Below are 15,233 nucleotides of genomic sequence, written 5' to 3' on the forward strand. Positions count from 1 at the left end.
AATAAGTAAAGCTCAAGATACAGATGGAAACAAAGAAACAATTTATATACTTAAGCTATTTTAATCAATTCTAAACAAATTCACCCAACATTTCCAACTGTTAATAACGACTGTCGTATGAACCTCACCAACCAGGCAGTCAGCATATTCTGAAATGGTTCAATTCAACAAACGATAACTCCATGGACTAAAACTATTGCTGGGTAAAACAGTATTATAACATAATTTGATCAGTTCATTTTACATCATAGAAACGATAAGATAAATGTCCCACAATTACTATAGTTTGTCTTTAAATCTACTAAGTGTTTTCAACAGTTAATGATCTGTGGATTACACCTTGTTAAACATATTGAAAGCTAAAGCACTGTTGATGAAAACATTAAATAAACAGGTCAGCCATTCAGGCATACTCAACGTAGGACCTAGAACGTATGTACATCGGTTCAAGTTACCACATCCTATTAGCACAGTGAGATGAAATTGTCATGGAGAATCCCTGAATAGTAGAGATAATAACAATAACAATGGTAATAGAAAAGATTATGCGTGTAAAATAAAAATCTGGGAAAACATAAATTATTGAGATGATAAGAAAAAAGATTGTGAACGATTCGGAAATGTAAGAGGTAAGGAAAGAAAAAGAGTGAATGCACCTACTCCACTGAGAACAATTTGGAGCCATATCATTCAAGGTCTCCAATGATTGGTTACGATAATCACGCTGACCTCAATCAGGTAGTCCGTACCGACCTACACGGCGTAGTCCAACAGTTATTGTCTTCATGGACTAATGCCGGGAGTTCATGGTTTGGCTCCTTCTATCTCTGTTCCAACATACTCCAAAATCATTCATCATTCCGCATTGCGGTAGTCAGTGGATGGACATATGTAAAACATGTTAAAACCATCTCAGTCGATAAAGATTCACTACATTGTCAACTGATTCGTCAGACTTACTTGGCAGTAATAAATAAATGCACAAATAAGTTTACATCACGAGATGATCTTAGTTAGACAACTACTGAAAACCAAGAACAATGGATAAATGTATAATGTAAAGTTCAACAGTTTTCGCAACCCCTCCCCACCTATACCGATAACTATTACGTGCTCATTAGTGACTAATTTCGACACGTATTTGTCAGTTTTAATGGAAAGCCGTGACAAGTAGTGAAGACCAACCGTGTCCAGTGTGAGGTAGGTATCTACCAATAGCATTCGAAGATGTTTGCGAAATATCGTGAAATGATTGAAGTTCAACATGTAAACCAATAGATGTAGACACAATAGTTTAAAATTTAGGCCTTCCCAGGATACCTGGAAGTCCTGGGTTCAAACTCCGATATGATCATGGTTACATATCGCTAAGGAGTAACATACACGGGCTCGTTAATTTTTTGTGGTACTCTAACTAAAGTTAGTCCATGATGTTTACCAGAAACACTGACAATCCCCACAAACCCCGTAAACCCATGAATAAATATATTTTATAAATATAGTTTAGTGAGTTAATAAAACAAACCTTTCTTTAATAGGCATGGAATCATTTGATAACTGGTATTTTAGAAGATTCGATCGAGCCAACAGTAAATCATTGAGAAAGTGTAAACCTTGTTTTGTGCATTTCAAGAAAAATTTAAAATCCTATAAAATTAGAGGGAAAAAAGGCTTTTTTTCAATAAAATATAGTAATTATCTATTATAATTGACCAAAACTTGGCATACATCCGATTGACAAGTCTCAAGTAGGACGAAACGCTCATACCAGACCCATTCCAGGCCACATTTCATCCGTCCTATACAGGTCAATCCACCCAATTTCAGGTCACATTTTGTATATAATAGCTAGTAAGATTATCCAGTTGATCGAAATTGGATGAATGGATGCAGTGTTTAAACCTACCATTCAACAAATCAAGTTGAGGCGAAAGTGCTTTAACAACTAACTGACATCTTTTACTATTACACAACCACTCAAGATTAATTCTCGACATAAACTTCGAAAAAAATCATTAAATTTATCAGGAAGAAAAACAAGATCTGAATAACAACAGAAAAACGTTGATGAAAGCTACCGGTATATAACCGTAACAATGTTTAAACATATAGAACTTACATCAATCTGCAAGTCTTGATATAGATTTGTAGAAGAGTCTACAAGATAAAATAAAAGAAGTCACAATTACCGATTTGTAAATAAGAATGAACAATCAGATATCTTACAACATGATTCTTGGAACTTTTACTTGTTTAGCTATACGATTAGTAAAATGTAAATTGTTTAGACTATACATATTTGTTAAATCGACGCCTTACTCTTTATCAATAGTACTGAAAAAGAGGATAGAAAATCAACCTCAATTTACAATACACAGTTGTGTGTTGCAATTAAAGAATTACAATGAGTATTGATTTCTTCCGAGGACCTAAGTTTACCAAACATCTAACGAGAAAACGAAAACTTTAAAGGTCTATCAAATCACAAGCCCTAGGGAAGGACCAATTGATTATACCGAAGAACGATAAAATTACAGATCCTTTAAATTTAGAAATAATTCATTGTTGTCTTTTAGTCCAGAGTTTGAAGAGTAACATACTAGTCTCGATGCTTGAAATTTTTTACTTTTCAGAAGCTTTAATTACAGATAGCCTGGTAGCGTACGGACCAATTTTTTGAAGTGTTTAAAATGGTCTATACATTATACTATCTAATATTAAAACAAATTTCGTTTCCCGAGTCAGTTCTAAGACAGATTACCACCATGTATAGCATGTTTTTTGCATCATAAACTTATTTACGATGTACTAATACAAGAATGTTTCAAGCAACAATTTCTTTATGATTGTGCATTCCATAGTCATTTAAAACCAAAAATATTTGCTTCATATTCCTCGTATCTGTTCGTAAAATATCCATGATACCTCGTTCTTATAAAAGTGAGGTCAAAAACAACATAGCCAGCAAAATGTTTTTTCTAATGTTATAACCAAATGAAAGACATAGGTTTTGTATGTCACTCACTCACTGGTCAATGAGTCGATACTTGACAGTTAAGCCTAATACTTGTGTGATATATTATCGCCTTTTAGCGATCGAACTAAAATTCAGGACAGTAAATTTACTCTAAAAATGACGCTTTATACCCAATATGACATATCTCATTGGGACCCCCAAAGAACATAGGACTAATCAAATGCAAAGTGAGAACAAAACTAAGCACTACATTGAATAAGTAATAAGAATGGTAAACGTCGATTACACACACACAACCGTACCTTTACGCAAATATTGTTGATAACTACTACAAGACAATCTTCGAGAATGTTCTTGAATCTATAACAAACAAAAAAAGATGGAACAGTAAGTTCGACAAAAAAGGCCACTTATCATACAACTTCATGAAACCAAATGAAAAGTGCATTAGAAAAAATGATTGAATATAAGCAAATGTTTACTTTATGTAATGAGTCATTTAAAGTACATTTAGTAATCGATGATGAACATAAGACAGTGTATCTATGTAGGAACAAATATCTTAATAAAGATAATCACCTTCCTCGAACATCATATCGGTTCTAGAGGAAAAAGTAAGCTTACTATGCGACTTTCTTGTGAGAAAACATTGATGGGCAACAATGTAAATCCAGTTTCGTCTCTACTTGACACAAAGTACAATACTTGATGCCTCTAAACCATCTTCCCACTTAGCAATTAACTTTTGAGTTTTTCGTCATCGATTATGGTAAAAACTATTGGAACCCAGTTAAAAACTACTTAATGGTCATATAAGAAATTAAATACGTCAGTACAAAAAATGGGGTTTGAACATGCGATCTGTTAGTTGAAAGTAAAATATTTCGGCCACCATCATATCAACAATATGCAACTGCAAACTCTACTGTGTGGTGGTTGGATTTAGTCGAAAGGAAACCATGTTCCTAGGCTTATTGCTAAATGGTGCTTATCACGAAGGTGAACTTGGAATCGTGGAAGAAGCGGAATTCCCAGTGAACAAAATTCACTAACATTACTGTTCAATGTTGGCGATCCTTCGGAGACAACGACGATCGGACACAGAGTCACTGAACACCCGCAGCTTAGAGAGGACAGGTATCACAAACACAAAATTGAACCGGTCTAACCGTTATATCATAAATCTGACTTTTCAGAGCCGTGATAACGTCACACCGGTGTTAAAGATGGTGTTAACGAAGTTTTCAGAAGCCGTCCTGACTTTCACAATACATAAAAGATAGAGTATTTAAACCATGAATTTACACCTTTAAATCATTAGTATGTGTTCAGACCATATCGTGACTTTATCTAGGGGGTTTGTAAGTTTTAGCACTGTATTTTCAGGAAAAAGAAACAAAATGAAACAGTCAACTGATGATTAATACTTTTTCTACACAAATATACCTACCACATTAAACATCTCTGATAGAATGCGCATTAAATCAACATGAAGATGATGACCACACATAACAAATAAACGAGATAACGATGAGGGTTTTTCTGATTGGTTTATAAACTCTGTAATTTTTTTTTAAAAAAAAATCTGATAGAGATACTGCATGACAGACAATTTATAATTTTATAGTACGTATATAGTTTATATTAAAGACGGACACGAGTTGATGAAATACCACTAGAAAAACACAGCACAATCAAAAGACTGCAACATTCTTAAACACTACCATTTAGGGGATACGTTGAACACTGCTGAAACATTTTAAAAGATGAATTCTGAGACGAAAGAGTGTCTTCGTAGTGACTATTCTATGGTAAACCTTATCGTTATATTTAACATATTCTTTAAATGTTACCACAAAATGGCAAGTTATGAAAAGTAGCAAAGATTTGATTCTGAGCTAAAAGTGCAACTAAGAAACCATAGCTTTTGTATTCATAGATTAAATTTGGAAATGCGAACTATTGCTAGATTACAACTTGATGTTTTAAGTCTACTATGTTCGTGAGATCTGGAGATTAAAAAATGGTACTGAATTCCATTTTTTATGGGGTTTAGAATTTGAACTCCAAAGTAAGATGAAATAACTGTCCAGTGTCTCCTAACTTCCTGTGGTTCTCTTAGCTGATGTGCTAGTTCACGGCAAAGACTATCGCCAAACTAGAAGCGTGTACGACTATAAACTATGTGAAAACTTGCAAAGCAATTTACAACAATACTAATTTAATTGTGGAGAAGTACCTAATTAGTAAACCAGTGTGATACACTTAGAACTTGAAAAATAAGTCCTTTAGTTAAGAACATAATCTAGATAAATACAACAGTACAGAATATTGCATAACATGGAAGAAAAGCGGGAAGTTATATTAAGAATGTTATATCCGGACGACAATAAATGAATGGTAACCGTAAGAAAGTACTTATGGACTAATATTATAAGTATATTCTTAATGTATGACTATTAAGTGATTATATTATATGCATATTCATATTCCCTACATTATAAGCTTTTATTTAATCTATTGACTATCATCACACGATTTACTACTCTTGAGATATTCCCAATTTATTAGTAACAGTTTCTCACAATCACAGCCACTTTTGGATAGATCACGTACAAATGTTATTTTCTATTTTGTGGTGTGATGCGATCTGATTTTGTTTGTATATAAACCAAGTGTGATTGAAATATATGATTCGTATCGCGGAGGCTGAGATTGGCGTTCTGGACTTAAAAGGCAAAGCATGGTGGGGAAAACGTCAATAAGGACTCTAGGATGTTCGCACTGGTGTATGCGTCATTAGTTTGGTCATATGAGTCAGCATATCTAAAAAGCAATCGTATTTCGTAATAAACGTATAGCCAATGACATAACAAAGAGAAGTAAGAATAATGAAAGTAGACGAACAACAACGTTTCAGAAATTCAGAGAACATAGAATAAATGCGGCAACATTAGTCTGATCAATTTTGCCACGTTGATTCGAGGATTCGACTATCGAGAAGCCAATATTTCCAAATCAATAAAGACTCTATGAGTTGGTGTCATTTTTACACCTGACCACTAAGTATTTTTTCAAACACCACCTAACTGCATTTGCAAAACAAAGTGACGATCATGGAAAATGTCCAAAATGAACAAATTAACCAACGATAGAAACAAGACAATAATACATACACAAAAAACCAAGAAGACAGATAATAAGTAACCTTATAAAAATCTTACCATTTGGATCAAATTTTTTATCTAAGTGATATTTGATATTTCGATTAAATAAACTCAAATCATCTGATGACGATAGTAAAAATGGTAAAGAAGGCAGTGACGACGACAGGATGTCAGAGTTCTGGGTAACGGAGAAATCTGACCCATACCTAAAATACTCAGAGTCACCAGAAGCCAACAGTGTTAGGCTAAATTTAAACAACTGCGAAAAGTACTTCAATAGCAAAGGTTTAATTGGCACTAAATTAAGCTGACGATCCCATTTGTTTAAAGACTCAATCAAACATAATAAATCTGACTGATCAGCTGGTAGAATGTTAGGTAACGACTTGGCAAATAAGTTGAGCATCATTAAGCCAGTTCCAAAATTTAAGGATTTGGTTATCTCAAAAAATTTTGAATTCATCTAATTTTTTACAACAGAACATGAAAAAAAAGAAATTGAACTGGAACTTAAAAAGTGGAATATCAAAAATAACTATGAAATACTAAAATCATGAAAACAATAAGAGGCTTAAAGTCATAACATAATGATTAAAATCATGAAGTATACCAATCTGTTAACAAAGCTAAACATAAAATAAAGCTCAATCAAGAGATCATGTATCATTTATCACAAACAGACACCATCACCTTCAGATGATAAAAAAGTCTGTTAGAACGACAGGACTATTGAATAATCCGATCAAGTTCATATCGAAATAAGTAGATTAATCGGCTTTCAAGTCATAAGCGCCAGCGGGAGAATCAATATTCTAGATCTTTATGCAAATCCTATATAAACTTTAGTGATGTTACTGTTGTACCTATATTGTTAGGTTAGCTGGGACAGATATTTTTCTCTTTCAGTTCTTATTCTGATCTAGGAAGAGTCGAATAAAGTACTGTTATCATGGTATATTAAATAGCAAAACTTAACTACTGAATCGTAATTTATACCTGGGTTTTTCTCCATAAACCATTCGATTATATGCCTGGTTAATGTTGATTAATCTAATTCAAAAAATCACCAAAATAGACCCCATTATATATAACCGTTAATTTGCATACTGAACTGAAAAGTCTCATAAAACTATACAAGCATTTTGAAATTCATCCCACACCTGATAAAACTACTGATTCAATATAGACACAATCCTAGTGAGCAGTAAACATAATATATGGATGGTTAACTTTTTATATACAGGAATGAGTGAATTATTGTCAGTCAATCAGTTACAATGTAGGACCAGGCACATATATGCATCGGTCCAAGTTGCCACACCTCATTAGCACAAAAAGATGAATACCAAAATCATAGAAGTAGTTACTTCAACGGTAATAATATATAAAAAAGATTGTGCATAAGGATATAGTACAGGAAGAAAGAATTAGTTAGTAGAAAGAAAGATGCAAAGTAATTTTAATCTCACGCTCCAAAGGAAGACAAAGAACGACCGTGAGTTTGACCACAAACGAAGGATGTTACGTAATGAAATCGGGCAAAGCTTGCGTAAGGACCGAGAAGCCTGGCGGTCAGAGCGTGCTAATAAGTTGGAAACAGCAGCTGCATCTGATAACTACCTGAAGCTCTTCCAACTCATCTGAGCCACTGGCAGCAAGAAGTCTGGTGTGAGCGAAACAATCTGTGAGGATGACAGGATGCCAATCACTAACATCCATCGACGTCTTGAACGATGGGCAGAATTCTTCGAAGGGCAGTTCAACTGGCCTGCTGCTCCGGCAACATCGGTCAGACTGTCCTGCCCTCCATGGCCGGTGACGACTGATGCACCAAATGAGGCGGAAGTTCGCAAGGAACTCCAACTTTTGATGCGATACAAATCGCCAGGCCCAGATGACTTAGCTCTGGCCCTTTTGAAAGAGGTGGTGACTTTCTGGCTAAAGAACTGACGACGTTGTTTACAAAGGTCTGGAAACTAGAGGGTGTACCAACGTTATGGAATGAGTCGATAGTTGTCCCTATCTTTGAAAAGGGTTCACGTCGTTCCTGTAACAACTATCGGGGGATAAGTCTACTCCCGATTGCGTCCAAGCTGTTGGCTTCCATCATACTTTGTGGATTGTCCAAAACTCGAGAAAGATTGACTCGTGAGGAGCAGGCTGGGTTTCGTTCTGGTCGAGGATGTATTGATCATATCTACATCCTTCGCCAAATGTTAGAACACCGCCATACTTATCACAGGCCAGCAATCGTAATGTTTCTTGACATCAGGGCTGCCTTCGATTCGTTGGACAGGACTGTTCTCTGGGATTGTCTATTGAAGAAGGGTGTGCCTGAGAAGTTTATTAACACCTTTAAGGCCCTATATACAAACACCTCAGGCAGAGTGAGGGCATACAACCACCTTTCTCCATTGTTCCATTCGAGCAGTGGGGTTAGGCAGGGTTGCCCAATCTCACCATTCCTCTTCAACTTTGCCATCAATGACATTCTGGAAACAGCTCTGATGGATATAAGTAATGGTGGTGTGGATCTGTTGCCTGGAGAAAGACTTCTCGACCTTGAGTATGCGGATGATATTGTCTTACTGTGAGATAATGCCCAAGACATGCAATCCGCACTTAATCAGTTGACAACCAGTGTTCGTAGGTATGGTATGTGCTTTGCACCTTCGAAGTGCAACGTACTTCTACAAGGCTGGCAGGATTCTAATCCTGTACTCACCCTGGATGGTGAACAGATAGAAGTAGTCGAGAAGTTCGTGTATCTAGGTAGCTGCATAAGTGCTGGTGGGGGTGTGAGTGATGAGATCAATGCACGAATAGTGAAAGCCAGAGCGGCTTATGCCAATCTGGGCCACCTTTGGCGCCTTCGTGATGTTAGTCTGGCTGTAAATGTTCGGATCTACAACGCATCGGTGAGAGCAGTCTTGCTCTATGCTTGTGAAACCTGGCCTCTCCGAGTTGAGGATGTTAGACGACTCTGTGTTCGATCATCGCTGTCTCCGAAGGATTGCTGACATTCAGTGGCAACACCATGTCAGTAATGCAGAGGTTCGGCATCGTGTGTTCGGGCACAGAGACGATAGTTTAATTGATACCATCATCTTGAAACATCGACTTCGGTGACTTGGACATGTTCTACGAATGTCGTCTCAGAGAATTCCACGTCGTGCATTATTTGCCGACTCTGGGACTGGTTGAAAAAAGCGGAGAGGTGGTCAGTGTATGGCATGATGTTGTGGTATGAAAGAAAGCTGCAAAGGATTGGCTTCTGTCGGTCCTTCACGACTCCCTGGTTGGGGTCCGAGAGATGGTGCTACACAGTGGCTAGAGACGTTATCAGATATGGCTCAGAACAGGAGCCAGTGGCGATCCTGCTGTAACCTTCTTTTACTTTCTTCATAAAACGTGGTTGTATCTTCCATAACTGAAAGATCACTTCTGATTGTACCTTTCCGTTTCCTCCATTATTATTATTACTACACTACCTTACACTAATCTGTTCGTTATTGTTCTTTTTTTAACGCTCCTAACCATTCATTTTTTTCCTTCTTCTCTTCGAATTCTCACTGTTTTGTGTGGCGCATATATATTTGGTGCCCTCTTGTACCGATATTTATGTTTTCAAATAAATAAATAAGTAAAAATACTTAATTATGAAACCAAAATACGACAACCATGATCCGCTTACCTGGCAGGATACTAGTCGACCAAGATGTTGTTGATAGAGGAAAGTCTGGAATAAAGTTTTGATAAACATTGGTAACTTCGTTTTACTTTTCTCGTATGGAATTAAAATTAATAACTATGCTACTCATGTCTAGTAAAAACTGACTATTCTTCTCAGAAGTCATACTGTTTAACTTCAGGAGATGAAAGACATATATTTCGTCTTTTCTTAGACAGGGGAGCTATTCAACACTGATTAGTTATGATAAAAGTTCTTGTTCAATAAATACATTACTAAGTTGTAGAATGTTAAGCAATGACAGGCATAACAAAGTAAAGTGCCGGTTTTCGAACTACTCATATTGGGATTTAACACGGTAAAATAGAAATGATGGTTAGAAATATGTTCTATTTTAAAAATGAATTTGTATCTTAAAAAAGAACCCTTCCCTATTTAGGTACTCGATGCTGAGTCTTAATCGGTATGTGTAACCCGATCCCTTTTTAATAGCTGAATACTGATAGTCAAAACAGTCAACATGCTTATTTCACTCATAAAATCCAGACTAACGGGCAATGAACTTATAACCACCGTAAGACTTATTCTATTCAATGTTTATTTTATGGAGTGTTGAACATCTAGGTAGACAGTTATTTGGTTGAACATATAGAAAAAGCTGTTGTTTGCATCAGTATAGCAACCAAATTATTTTCAACTCAAACTCATTTCTAAACTCAACATTACTAAGGTAACACTTTCATCCCATACGCGCGTCAGTTACCAAACATTTGTTCTCTTCTGAACTTTCTTTGAACTTAATATCTGTTGCAGTTACAGAGTAGGATAGACGACCCAGTACCGTTATCTCTAATTGTACATCCCGTCATTGAAATCCAGTGATTGTAAAAGACACAAGGTTGAACACTTGTGAATTAATAAACATGGGACTATTGTTTCTAGTAAATTAACTGTTAATAAGATTATGCAGCCTAGGTAAAATAAAATTTTAGAAAAAAAGCATTTTCTTTATTGAGCTGTCTCCAATTCTCCAAAAATATGAGACTGACTCAATAATAACACATTTGAAAAACATAACTCACCAAATCAACTAGGATTTCATCCAACAGCACCCTTCGATTCAATACAACATCACTTAACTCTGAATATAAGATATAATTTGCAAACCATAAACAACAAGATTGAATAGCCTTAGAAATTGATTCAATCCAGTGAGTGACAATTTCTTCTGGGACAGGAACAAACATTTGTTGCTGTGGTCTAAAATTATCATGCAGCAACAAACTGTCGCTTGTTGGCACGGTGTTTGTCAACTGTATATACGGGATTTCAAGTGAAGCGATCAAGAACAACTGTGAAAGTGAGCTAATGGTCTTGAGTCGAGCATGAACATTATTTACATCATCACTGAAATTTAAAAGTAAACAGTAAATCGTAAGATTATTCATTTTTACATTAGGAAGCATGTAAATGAATATGTCGACACCGTAACGAAAGTAGCCACTAAGATAATCCTATACGTCATTAAATGCTAAATATTTCGAGAGAATATAAATAGAAGGTAAAGAAGTTTACTTCTGAGCTTATTTACAACCATCAATGAAAAATATTGAGAGCATTAGAAACGCGTGCATTCGCAAAACATTGATCACAAAAAGTTGCCCCAATAACTTTACTGCAAAATCAAACAATTGTCTATAGTCGACTGGTTTAAACATTGTTTTTCGACACCACCAATCTTTGAAATTGTTATGCGGTGTCCCTTCCCGGAAACGAATATAAATACTTTCAGTTTAAAAACTTTACACCACAGGTACCACAAGCAAAGAAAACAGGTGAAAGATAGTGAAATTACCTGACTAAAATAGGGGATATAGCATCCAAATTGTTGAGCACATGCTGCCAACCACCACAGCTCCAAAACGTTTGGACACAACAAATAGCAAATTCATTGCGCGTATTGACGGTACAAAAATCAGAATTCCCTTGAATCTGTTTCTAAATCAATCACAAATAAGAGGTTAGGTAATTTACATGATTCTAAACATTTGTCAGAAACATATATTAAACATATTATGACACAAATAAACAATGAATAACAGTCCAAGATATCATACTACTGGATAGAACGGGAAGCAAATTAGCAGGAACAAAGTAACCAAGTGAAACAATTTCAGCAAAATATAAAGGGAGATAATTAGTAACGTACTGATGTAGTAAAAAGATGTTGACAGTCGGTATACTCGATCCACAACGGAAAACCTGAATCATATAATTGCGTATTTTTAAAAATTCGTGATTGATCAGGATGAAGACCAGAAAAATGAACCGACATTAAAGTTCAAATGGGTGGAATTTCTTTAAACCAGTAATTTGAGGAAATTGGTTTGAGTGCACAGTAAAAATAACATAGTATATAATGCTGCTTAGTAATCAAGTAATCATGGATGCAGAAAACTAAAAAGTTCATTGTTATTCGTATAGTGTTCCGAATTTTTTATTGAATGGAATAGTTAACAGTATATACGAATATTTATTATTTATTTGAACACGTGAATATTGGTACAAGAGAGCGCCAATATATATGCGCCACACATACGAATAAGAAACTAAAAAGTTGAATTAATGTCACAGATTGGTCGTTTATCCAGTTAGCAGGCTTAATACAGAGCTAAGGTGTGCGCTAATGGACATCACAGTTGTAACTAACGAAACAACTAAAGAAATAATCAGAGGACATGGAATTCTAAATCATATCTTCGAACATAGTGAATATTGAAAGCTCATTTTACTAGAGTAATAACCAGACAGGTGAAACTAAAAACTGACATAGTTCATTGACTAGTAAAACACTCAGGTTAAAAAGTACTCGACAATGCAACGACAGATAGCCTAAAATACTATCAGGTTTATGTGACTCTAAACCACTAAAAATGAACGCTACAAATTACTGCCACATCCTAAAATATGATAAGCCATCAAAAAACTAGACTATAAAGAAATCTACTAATCAAGTATAAAGCTAGGCATCGAAATGTGAACCACATTTAACAGCACTTAACTGTCTAGTCATAAACTCGTTATGTTCGATTTGAACACAACCAAAAGTCAGGAAGCAAAAAAAAAGACCGAGAAGAAGCGGTTGTACAAGGCTTATGAAAAACCTAACTTCAACTCACAGAACCACAAAATACTTAAACATGAAGACAACAAAATTAAGTTTACAGTTACAATGCATATTTAACTACATTGGAATGGACCAATTACCGTATTCCGTGTAATTTCATTCCATAACTCATAGGCCAGGGAAGATTCACGATGTTTCACTAGTAATTTAGTCCCTTTAGGACTACCTTTCTTATCAGGTACAATATCCTTCCACTTTTTAAGTAATTCGCGGTCAGAGTCACACAGTCGTTCAACTATTTTCAACTGATTCACCGGTATGGGCTCCAAACAAAATAGAGAGCATAGCGTTGTTGATATATATTCCTGAAAAGAAAGTAAAGTAAATTAAAGAATTACGTGGACCGAGTGGAATACATAACTAATAAAATACGAAACAAGCTATACAGAAATATATTTTGCCCCACGCACTTGTTTCAAATGAACTAACCCAGAAGACTTAACTACTTATCAACCAATTAGTTTTTTTGCAGATAGAGATTTGTAAAACGAAACAAAGTCGAAGGCTTATCCTTGTGTGTGCGAACTCTCCTACAAATACAACCAAAAACTCCACTTCATAAAATAAATCAACTCCCACCCCTTAGGGTATTTCAAAATAAAGGGATGTCACAATTAATTGAATATTTAGAAAAGAAATATGGACCAAATAATCAAAGAGACTGGAAGCTAGCTATTCGACAAGCTTACATGCTTTTGGTATCTCAGTGTATCTTTAGATTTCACGGAAAGTATTCACAATCAAAACTATGGGTGTACTAAGAGAGTACACATAAGTCATAAGTCAACTTGTGTTCGGTAAGATTCAATGTCGTAACAAACAACTTGATCTACTCACCACGTCATCCTTGTTTTCTTCGGACAAAAGCGTAATGAGTTGACGAACCATTGATGTTCCAGGAGCTTTTATGTTCATATGTGTAAGTTCTAGAGAAAGTTTTACCAGCAGTTTGCAACAAACCAGACACGTTTCTGACAAGCAGTCCTGAAGTAGCACACAGAAGTGTAGTTTTCAATTTATTTGAAACTTCTGACTCAAAACAGTAAGCATTTCTACAATAAATCAATATGACACCAAATGAAACATACTCGCTGCCTTCAAGGTCACACAGGAACTCCAGTAATTGCTCGATTTCTTTTGCAGATACTGGACGTTCATCTGTGCAGCTGTCAAATACAAAAAAGCACATCCATCGGAACTTTTCTAGGGTACCGTCGTCTGTCAGAAGCTTGGTCATCCTGAAAAATATTGATGACCAGCGGTTGCGGATAACGCAGGTGTACCGCCAGAAATCCAACAGCGCACCCAAAGGATGACAACCCCAAAGTTTGTTTGTATAAACAGATGATTGTGTAATTACTGTGTTTGAATCCTGTTTGAAGCATATATAGAACGGTCTCAGAAAAAATGACTTCTGACGCTGCTTACCAACAGCTAGAAACATCACTTCACTATTACAAATCTCGTATATCCAAGCACATAAAAACGATGTCTTCTTTTGCTGGTAAATCAGTCACAATAGCAATCATTGAAGGTAAAATTAAAATGGCCGTGGATAAATGTTAAGAATCTTTTTGACAACTGGGACTTTTAGTTTGTCAGACACTTACTCTGCCTGTATGTCTTCCTGTTAAACTAGACTCAGATGCATGGGAATACTTAAATGGAAGCAGAATAATAAAAGCATTGCGATACGGTACTAAACCCATGCGATGCTTTGCACAAGTAATAATAGCTGACCTGATCTAATATTCATGAACTCAATGTTAATCACAACTGCATAAATTCTTTGCTAGAAAAACTTGTAATTTGGTTATTTATCTATTCCACATTTCTGACTAAATTCATTACCATTTTCTCGTTTAGAATGCAACAGGACTGAGTCTTCACGGATCCTAAGAACTGTTTCGCCCTTAGAACTATGGCCCTATGAAACTGTTTACGGGAGACCCAACTAACAGCAGATTATAAAAAGGATGCTGGACGTCCATTTTAGTCTCACAACAACTTCCAGTACTTTTTGAGTTACTTCTTTTACCCTTTCGTTTGGAAAAAACAACAAAGACTGAAGCTTAACATTACCAATGCAACTTTTAAACGGGAACTTCGTTTAAACCGTTGTTTGATATTCGATTCTTAATGAAATTTCTTGAATAAATTTTTGAATCTAATGCTACTTTGTTTTATCTACTTAACCGTTGCAAGAAACGT

The 15,233-nt window shown here is 35.6% G+C and overlaps 1 protein-coding gene across 1 annotated transcript in view; it reads right to left on the bottom strand.

Annotated features, from left to right (window-relative positions):
- UBR4 (Ubiquitin protein ligase E3 component n-recognin 4) overlaps positions 1–14,324 on the bottom strand; it is a 128,786-nt gene extending 114,462 nt beyond the window's left edge. The window contains exons 1-12 of the mRNA XM_051208646.1: positions 14,111–14,324; positions 13,983–14,074; positions 13,860–13,948; positions 13,103–13,327; positions 11,691–11,833; positions 10,918–11,242; positions 9,839–9,883; positions 6,202–6,607; positions 4,428–4,537; positions 3,280–3,337; positions 2,120–2,157; positions 1,526–1,647 (exon numbers count right to left, since the gene is read on the bottom strand). The gene's annotated coding sequence lies outside the window, so the exon portion shown is untranslated. The remainder of the gene's footprint in view (positions 1–1,525; positions 1,648–2,119; positions 2,158–3,279; positions 3,338–4,427; positions 4,538–6,201; positions 6,608–9,838; positions 9,884–10,917; positions 11,243–11,690; positions 11,834–13,102; positions 13,328–13,859; positions 13,949–13,982; positions 14,075–14,110) is intronic.
- Between the last annotated feature and the right edge of the window lie 909 nt (positions 14,325–15,233).

Source organism: Schistosoma haematobium, chromosome 1 (genome assembly GCF_000699445.3).
Source record: "Schistosoma haematobium chromosome 1, whole genome shotgun sequence".
Classification (NCBI taxonomy): Eukaryota; Metazoa; Platyhelminthes; class Trematoda; order Strigeidida; family Schistosomatidae; genus Schistosoma; species Schistosoma haematobium.